Here is a 13,072-nt window from a genome sequence, read left to right as displayed (position 1 = left end):
GACAGACCACAAACACAGTGGACTGGAGCACCTTTTACAGAAGAGAGGCTATGAGAGCTGGAACTGTTCCACCTGAAGAAGAGAAGTCTCAGGAGGACCTTATAAATGTGTATAAACACCCAACAGAAGAGAATAAAGAAAATGGAGTGAGACTCTTCCCAGTAATACCCAGTGAATGAGGAGGAGGCAGTAAGCACAAATAAAAGTAAGGCAAAATAAATGTAAGGCATTCCATTTAACCATAAGGAAAAAAAAAATACTGTGAGGGTGACCAAACAACAGAACAGAGAGGATGGTAGTCTCTGTCCCTAGAGATATTCAAACCAAACAGACACCGCACTGAGCAACCTGCTGTACCTGACTGCCATAAATGCCCACCCACTTCAGTGGCTAAGGTTCTGCTGCCCTCATGGATTCCATGCTTCCACTAAGTTTCTAGGTGCCTAAACTCTTCCATGACTTAACAATTCTGTCCTGGCTGCCAGCCTGCAAAACAAGGGCAATACTTGTTCATTTTCCAAAAATTATATAGAAAGGGAAAATTCTAGTTAATATCATATTTACCCAAACCTGTGAGTGAAAATTTACAATTGAATGAAATTAAAATTATTAAAGTATTTTAAGAAAAGACCCATTCAGCAAACAAAAAAACTAAGTGCAGCACAGTTATACTTTGTCCTATGACCAGAGAGATGCAGGAAGCTGGATATATTTTCTGAAAGGAAGGTTTGCAACAGAAAGTTGAGCAGTAGCTGAAGCAAATTCTCATTTTTCAGCATTAAAAGAAAAAGAACCTCTTGCAAATCTAAGGACTGCGGAAAACATTGTTACAGCAGTGAAGAACTTGTAGGGAAGCAAAAGTAGCTGAGTTTCATCTAAATTTACCTAGCACATTTCAATTAGCAAAACTAATGAACGTATTTTCCCTACTGAAAGTAGGGAATTACTAGTTAGTACATTTAATTTCATTTTCAGTGGGTACAGGTTAATCTTTAAAGTTTAACAAGTCTGGCATCTGTATCACTTCTTGCAAACCTTAGACATCTTGTGAAACATCTCTGAGACAAACATCTACAAAGATTGTTTTTCTCTGTTAAGAAAGCATCATTTCAGCATGATGCACGCTCAATTTTCAACATTTGCAGACTTGCCAATATTTTACCTTAGAGCTTGTTTATACATGTACCTTCCTCCAGGCACCACCCAATCTGTCATAAACAATGAAAAGAACATGAAAGTCTGCCTGTTTTCATCTACTCACTTTGCTAGCTCAATTTAAATCACTCTGCAGAAGGGAAACCTTAAACGATCAACAAAATTGGGAACACCTGAGTTTTGGTCACCTTTGAATCTGCTCCAAGAGCTTCTAAAGAAATTATGCTTTTAAGCCCAAGTATATCCCTCATGACTGAAGAAGGTAAAATGAGATATTTTTTGTCTGCATCTATGAATGGATCACTTATGGAAACATTACACATCATGTAACTGGAGCTCCAACATAAGAAGAACAGGGACCTGTTGAAGCAGGTCCAGAGGAAGGCCACAAATATGAGGAGAGAGATGAAACATCGTTCCTATGAGGACATGCTGAGAGAGCTGGACTTAGCCTGGGGAAGAGAAGGCTCTGGGGAGACTTTAAAGCAGTCTTCCAGTGTGTAAGGGAGGTCTAGAAGAAAGCTGGAGAGGGACTTCTTACAAGGGCTTCTAGTGGCAGGACAAGGGGGAATGGCTTCAAACTGAAAGAGAGTAGATTTAGGTAGATATTAAAAATAAATTCTTTCCTAGGAGGGTGGTGAGGCACAGAAATAAGTTCCCTAGAGAAGCTTAGATGTCCTGTCCCTGGAAGTGTTCAAGGCCAGGTTGGATGGAGCTCCAAGCAACCTGGTCTAGAGGAAGGTGCCCCTGCCCATGGCAATGAGTCTGGTACAGAAGAATCTTTAAGGTCCCTTCTAACCATTCTATGATTCCAACATCTACTCTGGTGAGTACTTGTAGTGTAGCCAAGAAAATTCTCCCTGTGGGAAAGATTGTAAGATTAGGCCCCATAATTCTGTAATTAGTAGTTTGTACTTTTAAAAACGTTGACCTTGATTATCATTATTAGGAAGCTGACTGTATTGCTTATTGAGGCATTGTTTGTTGTTGAGCAGATGGTCACGCATTCAATATGTTTCTCTCAAAAAGAATAGACCTTATAAGACTCTTCACAATATTCCTTCCTTTCTCTTATTTCCAGATGGTTTTTCATGTTCTGGCCTTCAGGGTTCTGCAGAATTAGGAATACATTTTATAAACACCACTGCACCTCTGTGCTGCGCTTAAGCAAGCCTTAGTACTGAAGCATTCAGAAACTTACCCTGGGGAACGAGCTGGCAAGACATACTAGAAGAGCTTTAAACTACTTTTAGCAGAGAAAGAGAATGCTCTATTGGCTTATCATAAATGAACCAGGAACAACAGCACTTTTGGGAACAGCAGGGAAATACCTGTAAATCATCCCAAAGGATTTAGAGAGGGCTCTTCCCAGGAGATGAAGAGGTGGATAGCTGAAGTTCCTCTACACCAATTCATGCAGCACAGGTAACAAGCCAGAGGAGTTGGAAACCGTGGTGCAGTTAGAAAACTGTGACCTAATTGCTACCACAGAAACAAGGAACATGAGTTACATGATTGGAGCTCTGCAGCTGAGGGCCACAAGCTTTTCAGAAGAGACAGGCTGGGAAGGAGGGGCGGAGGTGTTGTGCTCAAGGTTAAAGCAGGGTTAGATTGTGAAGAGGTGTCCCTGATAAACAGCCATAAACAGATTGAGACCCTGCAGGTGAAAATCAAGGACAGGATTAACAAAGGAGGCCTGGTGACAGGGGTCTGCTATAGGCTGCCTGATTAGAGGGAGCCTGTCAACAAGGCATTTTGCTTCAGATACAGGAAGCATCATGCACACAAGCTCTCATCCTGATGAGGACTCCAACCACCTGGTCATCTGCTTGGAAATCAATACAGCAAGGAGACTCCTGGAAAGTGTGGGGGACAACTTTTACTACAGGTATTAGACAAACTAACCAGAGGTGAGACATGACTCTACCTGGTACCCACCAAAGATGGTTGAGAACATGAAAGGAGTTAAGATCAGAGGCAGCCTCAGCTGTAACAACCACCCTGGCTGAGTTCATGATCTCAAGGTTTGGGCCTGGCAAAGAGCAAAATTAAGACCCTGAACTTTGCAAGAGTGGAATTCCAGCTGTTGGGGAAAAAAAAGGTGAATGAAGTCCCCTAAGAAGAGAGGCACACTCTTAGAGCACAAGAGATCTTTATCCCAACGTATAGGAAACCATGGAAGGCAGGCTAGAAACTGGCATGGCTGAGTATCTGCTTATCAAATTGAGGAGTAAGAAAGAAATGTACAGCCTGTGAATGCAGGGACAGGTGACCTAGGGAGATTACTGGGATATAATGGTGACTAACTGTGTAGGGATGGCATCAGGAAAGTCAAGGCAAAGCTGGAACAGGACTTGGCAAGAGATGTGAAGAACAACAAGAAGGCATTTTATAAGGATATAGGTCAGAAAAGAAAGGCCAAGTAGAGTGTATCCATCCTGGTAAGTGAGGAGGGTGAACTTGTGGTAACTGGAAGGCTGAGGTACTCACCGAGTTCTTTGCCTCAGTCTTCACTGGCAATCAGGCTTCCCACTTCTCTCAAGTCCCTCGTCCTACCCATGGGTGTTGAAGGATCAAAGTCCTTCCCCCTTTAAGAAAAGGTCTGGAATTACTTGGTGAAGCTGAACAGCCACAAGTCTAAGAGATCTTATGAGATGCACTTCCAGGTCCTGAGGAAAGTGTCTGATGCTGCCAAGCCACTTTCCACCACACTGGAAATATCCTGGCAGACAGGTGAAGTGACTGGAAAAAGGGAAACATCACTCCCATTTTTAAAAATGGGAGAAAGGAAGATCTTTGGAACTATGGAAGAGAGAGCCACACTTAGATGTTTGGGAAGATTATGGAGCAAATTTTCCTTGTAGATACGCTGAGGCAGAGAAAAGACAAGGAGGTGATCTGAGGTAGCCAGTAAATTTTACTGCAAGCAAATCTTGGTGGTCTTCTGTGGTGGAGTGACATCAATGATTGACAAGGGAAGATCAACAGATGCCTCCTGTCTCCTTCTGTAAGGCCTTTATAGTCCCTAATGACACCATTACCTCCAAACCGGGAAGACATGGATTTGATGGATGTATTATTCAATGAATAAGGAATTGGCTGGACTGACACAGTCAGCGACCTGTGGTCATGGGCTCTATGCCCAGATGGAGGCTGGTGAAGAGTGATGTTTCTCAGGGCAGACAGAGGTCTGGGGACTGGCGCTCTTCAATATCTTCATCTATGACATCAACAGTGACACTGAGAGCACCCTCAGCAGGCTCATGGATGTCATGCTGAGGAGGCAGGATCCTATCCAGAGAGACCTGGACAAGCTTGAGAAGTTGGCCCATGGGAATCTCTAGAGGTTGAACAAGTCCAAGTGTGAAGTGCTGCCCCTGGGGCAGGGCAGCCCCGATATGAGTACAGACTGGGAGAAGAACTCACTGAGAGGAGCCCTGTGGAGAATGGCCTGGGGGTTCTCCTGGATGGAAAGCTGGAGTGACCCAGCAGTGTGTGCTCACAGCCCAGAAGCCAATCCTGTCCTGGGCTGCACCGTAAGGGAGCGGCCAGCAGGGAGAGGGAGGGGCTTCTGCCCCTCTATAATGCCTTTGTGAGATCCTACTTAGCGTGTTGCATGAGCTCAAAAACGACACGTGACTGTTGGAGCAGATCCGGAGAAGAGCCATGAAGATGATCAGACACCTGGAGCACTTTGCAGCTGGTGAAGACAAGCTGAAAGACCTGGGCTTGTTCATCCTGGAGAAAAGGCTCTGGGGAGACTGCATTGTAGTCTTCCAGTACCTTAAGGGGGTTTATAATAAAGAGGGAGAGAGACTTTTTATATGGGCAGATAGTGACAGGACAAGGGGCAATAATTTCAAACTGAAAGAGGGCATGTTTAGATTAGCTATTAGGAAGAAATTCTTTACTGTAAGAGTAGTGATACTACCAACTGTACTACTTGGACTCGAAGTGCTCATTTTATAATATCTTATCAGATCTTAAGAATTGTTGGGGGATTTTTACTTAGTTTTCATCTGGATTTTTAGACATAAGATTGTTGAAGTGAAGTCCATGAATTTTTCAGAAAAGAAATTAACCCACAGAGGAATACTTCTGGAAACTGTGGGAATGGAAGACTCAGTCTCATAAAATTATTTGGTTGTCTTTTTTTCACAGACTTCTTCTGAGCAACTTGTATTCAGATGGTGCTTAAGGTCATTAATACCCAAAGCCTTGTGCAAATCAGTGTTTGCTGTAATCATACTAGGTTACATTTCCTGTCAGAAAGCTAACCAGGAAAAAAAGACATGCCCCAGGTAAGAAAACTTCCTTTCCTTTGCAATGGCAGATGCATCAGAACAAGCTAAATGACACAGATGATCAAAAGATATTAAGAATGTTAAATTCTCCCCTTCTGTCACAATGCCTAGGAAAATGTTACAGCAAAAATGCTGAGAAGTTACTGAAATTAGGGGAAACCTGCCTAATCACATTCTAATTATATCTGGAGGTGTAGTTAGTGTTGTTAAACCTGGAAGTTGAAGATTTCTCTAAAAACATCTTTGTTCTAAAAGCTTTCTAAGACTTTGAGAAACACGTAGCACAACACACAGCCAGCCTTTTACAGGCTACATTTTTACAGGAGTGAAAATCCATCTTTTGGAAAAAAACAATGGAATTACAGTTTCCGGACAAAACATGAACCTGCTATGGGCAACCACTTGCACCAGGTGTGAAGCAATACAGGTATTTACATTAAAGAGCTACTTGCAAGTCATTGTAGGAAAGCAGCAATCCACCACTTTCTACCACTTCAATGACACTCAGAGTAGACTGGATCACCAAAACTCTGAAGGAATAACTACTGCCTTCAACCAAACCTGTCGTAGGGTGAAGAAGACAGAATAGAAAAGAACTTATAGATAAGCTATACATATTTATTATATAAATGCAGTTCCTGGAGGGTTCAAAAAGCACTTCCTACATTTCAGATACATCTTTGACTTTCAGCTCGCATTTAAAGCATGCTTTTCTGGTTTTCCTACATCAAACCATGGTGAAGATTAAAACAGATTTTGGCACTTCTTTTAACCTCCAACTATTCTCAATATTTGCAGCATATTATCTAGGAATCTCTGAACTACAGGAAGTTACAGGAATGACTAAGTGACTGGATTGAAAAACTATCAAAGAATCAAGTAACTTGAAAATGCAGGATAGGATAAAAAACATTTAAAATAATTATTTTGTGCCAATATTGTTATTGACACCATATCAAGACTGATATAAATTTCAAAATCATGTTACATGAGATTATAAAGCATCTAGGCAACTTAAAAAATACTGTGCCTTGATTCAAGATATATAGAGGCTGCTTTTTACATTAACCTGATTAAGAATGAGAATGAAGCAGCTCTTCCATAACTTTCCCTAGAAATCATAAGAACTTTCCCAAGCATTATCTGTGGTCTATAAGTTAGAAAATGGAATGTTCTTGCTTAGAAAGAGGATCTTGTCTTCTCTGTCACTTCTATGAGCTAGAAAGATGAGGCTGAAGTATCAATTTCTTTACTCTTATTCTTTGGAGAAATTGTGAGACTGTACAAGCAATAAATGAAAGAAAAATCCTACAAACAACTAGACTATCCTTTTAGAGAACAGCATGCATTGTCAACAGAAAAATATTTGTTCCGATTGTGCTAAATTCCGTTTTTTCTAAGAGGTCAAATGCACTTTTATCCTTAGACAATACCAGATTTTTAATGCATTCCTGATACATATACTTCACATTCATCTGATACTCTGCACTGCAGAATTCGGAGAAGCATTTTTATTAGGGATTTCAGGGTCTTTTTACTACATATGATTCAAGGAACTTTTCTGCATGTATTCTGTAACGTGTGGTAAATCTCTCCACAAGAGATTAGAGCGACCCCACCACTATGGTATCAGTCATAAACCTTAGTCATAGTCATGTTGAAGTGTCATCTCATTTCCTAAGAGCTCTTAATAAGTCCTTATTCCTGACTGCAATTCATGCATCAGGGGGATCTTTTCCATGAGTGGCATATAACAGGGATGTTAATAAAAGCACTTGCCTGAAATCAGACCTTTTGAGAATTATCGCCCTGTGTCATCAATATACATTTTCACAAGTATGCTTTGTGTTAACAAATGTTGGCAATTTACAGCAGCCTCAACCTGGAAAAATTATTATTTTTATTTGGGAACAGCTGAAGTGGAATCTGGTTTGGACCAGCCCAGTGTAGGACAGGGTTCACCTCCAATCTAGCAGCTGCCAGAGAGGAGAGGAGGAACTGCTGAAAGGGAAGCATGGAGGTGTGCTGTACATGATCATGACTCCTTCTCCCAGCCAAATGGAGAAGGCTACCTTTGCAGGAGCAGGCTTTTTATTTAAGACATGATAAAGAAAAGCCAATCAAGATTGAAAGGAAGAAACCTTCACAATCATATCCTGGCTTTCACTCACATTTCCTACTATATACATACAACAAAGAGCAGATCACTCTTACAAGGAGGATCATTGTAGAGAGAACATTTTTCAGTGGACCATTTTTCAGTGAAAAAGTGGATGGGCAGCATTCATAGCATACTGAAGTTTATCCTAGCAGCTTGATGCAAATTTCTGTCACTAAAAACAGAAAAAAATTTGTACTTCGACAAATTTTACTAGGAAGATATGGAGCATAACTCAGCTCCAGGTTCTGCTGAGAGAAACAAAATTTATTTCTGCAAGAAATGCAGAAATGACAAGAATGAAAACAAAGAACAACAATACTTATTTTTCAAAAATAATAGCATTAAGGCATTTTATAAACTCACTACAGCAAGACATCTTACATTCTGAAATTTCTTCAACTTTGGAACTAAGTTGCAAAAACCTACAGATATTTCCTAATCTTAAACATAAATATTTGCTGAATAACATGATTTAACTTTCATTTGAGCATCATACAATCCTGTTGTCTTGCTTAATATCATTTCCTACTGAAATGATATCTATTCCTACTGAAGCTTCTTCCAAATTAGGAGGAATGACCTCGTCCAGAAGTATTAAAACTGGTATCTGTATGTAATATATTTTATACTTAAATTAATTTTTAAGAAGCTCAGCTGGGTGTGTTAATTAGCTAATCACACACCTGCTCAGTTTAGGTTTCAAGCTGGAACTCTGTAAACATGACAAGTATTAAATTCTGCAGGCCATGCTGCTCAAGTACGAGGGCAGTCCTGTGTGAGCAGCTTTTCCACAGGGGCTTGTCTGACTGTAAGACTGCTTCCATTTGCAAATTTTCATGTCTGGGGTAATAGATAACAAAGAAATCAACCTGCAACAGAAATATATGGAAATGAGAATTTCAAATATCTTAATAATGTAAACTGTTGACCTCAGATGACAGTTTTGTTTCTAGGGGCAGGGGGATGTCTATGTTTTAATATACAGTATCTCTAAGTTATGTCTAAGACTGTTACTACCTGGAAGGAGAATTTTCTTTGGCTTTTTCTTTTTTGTGACAGGTGATTTTTCAGACTTGACAAAGTTTGTAAGCTTCAAGTCAAAGACAATCTCCTATAAATGCACACTTAGAAAAAAAAAAATCAGCAAAAAACCCCTGTTCTTTCTAATGCAACAGTCAGAAAATCAACATAGCACACCTTATTGCTAGATCGGGCCTCCAAGTATTTGCAAATAGGAATATAAGACATTGCTGCCTTTCCCTCAGTTCAGTGGGACTTCTTAAACACTTCCAAAAATCATAGTGCTATTCAAGAAAAGAATTCCAATGCCTTATTTCTGTTTAGTGAAAGTCAGTAACTGCAATGTATATTATCATGCTGAATGATATTAACCCTTCTGGTACCTAGACACATGAAATTGATTATTTGCTTTAGTTTTATGATTGTCAGTCAATCTACCAAAAAAATCCAAAAACCAAACTAAAACACGCCAAAAAACCCAACAAACCAAAAACTTTCCAGAGCAAATGATCAAAAAATTAAAGAATTTTAAATGGACTCACTGTAAACAAATAATTAAACACAACTTTTTTAGATTGAAGAATACTTGAAAGCAGGTGAGGGGTTGTTCGTGCATATTTACTGTTCCTTACTTTAGAAGAAGAAAAACTACTTTCAGAATGAGTAGTTGAGTGAAACAATTAAAAAATCCTTGCAGCAAACTTAACATTTATTTTCATCTTTTTTTTGATTCAGCAATAGAATTTCATTACCATTTTCGAAAGAAAATATTTCAGGAAGACAATTTTTGTTTTTGTGTGTTTGTTGCAATTTTCTACAAAAACATGTTTTAAGGAATAGTTGAAACTTGTTGGTATTCACCAGCAAATTAAGCAACCTTAGAAATGTGTAGAACACTACAAGAAAGAAGATCTTAAGTATGTTTGTTACTATAGGATTCCACTTGAAACATGAGGAGATTTAAACCTTTTCCTCTTCATTAGATGTGAAAAGCATGTTGTTTTTCAAATGGATCTGCAAATAAGTGCACCTATAGTAAAAATTCCTCTCTGGAGCTGCTATGAAATACAAGCAGACTGTAGGAAAGATTTTATTAATTTTATGCTCTTGGATGAATAAGAGACACTTCAAGTGTTAAAGCAGAGTAGTCATTAAGATTACAGTTGAGACATGATTAATTTTCCCCTTGCTGTCACCTGTGCTAGTCTGTCACCTTTCCCTCTGACCTGTTTCTATTCTCATTTCCTCAGCACTCTGTGGACCAAATTCGTATTGGTGACATCAGCAATGCTGAGATCAGAAATTGGCTCCTTGCCTCTACTTTTCCCCTGCCTTCCCTTTAATTTGCTTTTCCCTATGCTTCTCTTCAAAGATGCTTTGCTGCAGCTCTCAGTGTTTTGCAGGTATCCTTGACTACAGCTGACATTCCCATTCTCTGGCCAGCTGGAGCAGGTCTGGATATAATCCAGATCAAAAGCAGGTGGCTAATCAGAAAACGAGCAACTTGTTGGCACACAACAGAAGTGACTAAGTCACTACTGGATCCCCTCTTTTCAGTCTCAAATTTGGCCAAAAAGTAGTTGTGGGTGGTGGATCTTGAAGAAAGTGGATTGTGAATCATATTGCAAAAAAAGCCCCAAACCCCACAACCACAAAATGGCTCTTTTGGAACTGAACAGTCACAGACACCCAACCAGCCTCCAGCTAGCAGACAAGCCAGCAAGGCCCAACACTGCAGCACACTTGAAATGTGCTTTTTGGAGAGGGCACCAAAATAACTCAGTAGTGCAAAAATCTATGTTTGGAAGGATAGCAGAACTTCTATGGTATTAGAAAGAAAACTGCCTAGTATTTTAGCAAACCTTTAAAGTTATTAATTGCACATTAATGTAACTGTTGCATGAGATTCTAATATATAACCAATCTAGCACAGGAGCAAACAAAGCTGCCATGTGCACAGTGATTTGAGTGTCTTTACAAACCCTGCTTGTATTTGAAATCAAAGTACATCCTCCTATAAACACTTCTACCTCACGAAGTTACTCAGCAAATCGTTACAAGGATAGATAAGTCACTATTTATTTTACTATCTATTCTTGGACGGCTTGTTTTCTAAAGAATTTTTACTAAAGAGAACCCAAATTTAAAACTATAAGTATTAAACCTACCTGTCAAAATTCTTCTTGACCATGGTTATTTTACAGAATGCCTTCAAAATATCCCTCTTCTTCCCATCAAGTAATTAATGAAAAGTATCGAGCTGAAAGAGGAAATTCACTCTATCAACACAGATTCAACACTTCTGCCACCTAGATCATTGGATAAAGAATTGACCACTGTGTACTGTCCATATATCTGCCACTACTTTATTTTTTTTTTTCAGGGAAATAGCATGCTGTCTTTGTGCTTTCAAAGTAGGGATTATCTAACTTTCAAGAATTTATGTGTTTGGCCAAATTACACTTTCAGCATAAGAATATTATTCTCCACAGTGTAATTGCAGATGTAAGGAAATACTGGGGGGAGAAAATGCACCCTCATGGCATGCATAGCTACAAATTCTACCATCACATGTTAGCATGGTTCCATATGCCAGGAGTACATAAAAAGAAGGCCAGTGTAAGGCATCTGAACAGGAGTATCAATACAGTCTACTCAGTTTAGCTTCCAATGCCACTTTCTTTAAGCCAAGATACAAAAAACCACAGTGAAAGTAGTATTTGTCAGGACAAGAAAATATGGTAGCTATGTGCAGCATAGTTCCACAATATTTTGGCTGCAAATCACTTGCTGTTATCTGAGTTAAAAATAAAAGAATTTCGAAAGAGGGACAAACCCAGATTAACATGTGTACTTTCAGAAACAAAGTAGAAAAGGTTCAATCTATGACCTTTCAAGTCATCTGCACTAACACCTTTGCCATTTTTTTTGCCAATGTGAAACTAATGCTTTGATTTTCCAGAGGGCCTCTGGCAAAGCCTGGCCATTAAATAAAATCTTCAATACAACTGCAGACCTCCACTCCTAAACTGATGTGCAGGTTGTATGGTCTGTTGCATGGTTTGTGGTAACTATCATAATCACAGTCCTTTTAACAACAGATTTTCTACTCACCGGTGTCTACTAATAGCCAGGTTGTTTCTTGAGTAAAATTACACAACAACATAATCCTTAAAATGAATAAGCTATGCCTGGAAAAAAACACTTCCATAATGACTGAAATTTGAGATCCCTGAAGGTAGATTGCCTTAACCCTCAATTCAGCCTCTCCACAATTGCAGCAGCATTAACGCACTTGTTTCTTAAATTGTTATAACACTCCTTTAACCATAACAAAATATAAAAGTGTACGTGAGCCACAGTAGCACGATAAAAATGTTACTGTTTACAATCTCTACTAAGTCTCCTTTATCCCTAAGATCATCCTCTAACCAACTACAATCATAATTGCTTCTGTGTGAAGTTGCTTATACAGGGTGTTCCAAGTACGCCTATCAGATGAAACAAAGCACAGAAGTTAGTTTTAAAGTTATATGCTAGCTACTTGAAAAACCTGCACCAGGCGTGAGGAGGCAAAAGAACTGGCCCAGTCAAATGCACTTCCCACTAACTGCAAGGAACCTCCATTTTACATTCCCTGGCCTGAATATTTTCCCATAATTTAGTTTTAACTTTCTTTGCTTCTTATGCACATTATGACTTTTCTCATACTCTTGCCTTCTCTTGTGCTTTCTCAGCTCCTCTCTCAGGTAAGAAAAAGGCCGTTTTTCTTCTAGGCAGACCATGCATTCCAGCTAGGAACACAGATGCAATTAAATCAGGTTTCATGTATATTTAAAGGCAGACTTACAAAAAACAAACAAACAAAAAACAAAAATATGGACAAGACCCCCCCAAATCAAATTAATAAACCCATCCACTCTAACCCACAGGTAATAGGTATAGGAAAGAGAATGGGTATGTAGAAGGACCAATATTTTGGGGGGGATCCTTCATTCTTCAAAGCAGCCAAAATTTTGCATGTTTAATGGGTGAGGTACAGGAATCAAGGAAGAGCAATGGATACATCAATGATGCTGATAATGGAGCCTCATTCCTAGATTTGCTGGAGTAACACAGTTTCACATCCTGTCACTGTTATTCTCTGTGGATGCTGACTATGTAGCAGTGAAACACAGTGTATTTGGGTTATTCTTCAACCATCCACAAGTTTTTGATAGCTGGGCTGGAATGACAACTTGCTGTTATTGCCCCTACTCATGCATATGGACCAACTCCTTTATTTAGAAATTCTATGCTAAATTCTATTTAGAAATTCTATTTAGAAATTCTATGCTATTCTATACCTGTGACAAACACAGGTTTTGCAGGTCAATTCCCCAGGCAACAAGACTAGCAAGAAGTCTGCCCCAACTAGCCGATCAGTTTCTAA

General features: G+C 39.4%; 1 protein-coding gene and 1 long non-coding RNA gene across 3 annotated transcripts in view; one reads left to right on the top strand and one right to left on the bottom strand.

Moving 5' to 3' along the window:
* Positions 1-13,072, top strand: part of SMARCA2 (SWI/SNF related, matrix associated, actin dependent regulator of chromatin, subfamily a, member 2) — a 201,783-nt gene that overhangs the window by 60,077 nt on the left and 128,634 nt on the right. The gene's annotated exons all lie outside the window — the stretch shown is intronic.
* The window catches only part of LOC127061075 (uncharacterized), a 72,213-nt gene that overhangs the window by 46,964 nt on the left and 12,177 nt on the right, over positions 1-13,072 (bottom strand). Inside the window, exons 4-5 of one of the 2 annotated variants that reach the window (XR_007780513.1) lie at positions 10,809-10,900; positions 8,330-8,489 (exon numbers count right to left, since the gene is read on the bottom strand). The exons of the other annotated variant lie outside the window; for it this stretch is intronic. This is a non-coding gene — a long non-coding RNA (uncharacterized LOC127061075). Of the gene's footprint in view, positions 1-8,329; positions 8,490-10,808; positions 10,901-13,072 lie in introns of those variants that run through there. 2 annotated transcript variants of the gene reach the window in all.

This window comes from Serinus canaria, chromosome Z (assembly GCF_022539315.1).
Source record: "Serinus canaria isolate serCan28SL12 chromosome Z, serCan2020, whole genome shotgun sequence".
NCBI classification, from domain to species: domain Eukaryota; kingdom Metazoa; phylum Chordata; class Aves; order Passeriformes; family Fringillidae; genus Serinus; species Serinus canaria.
This window is presented reverse-complemented; position numbering and strand designations above follow the sequence as displayed.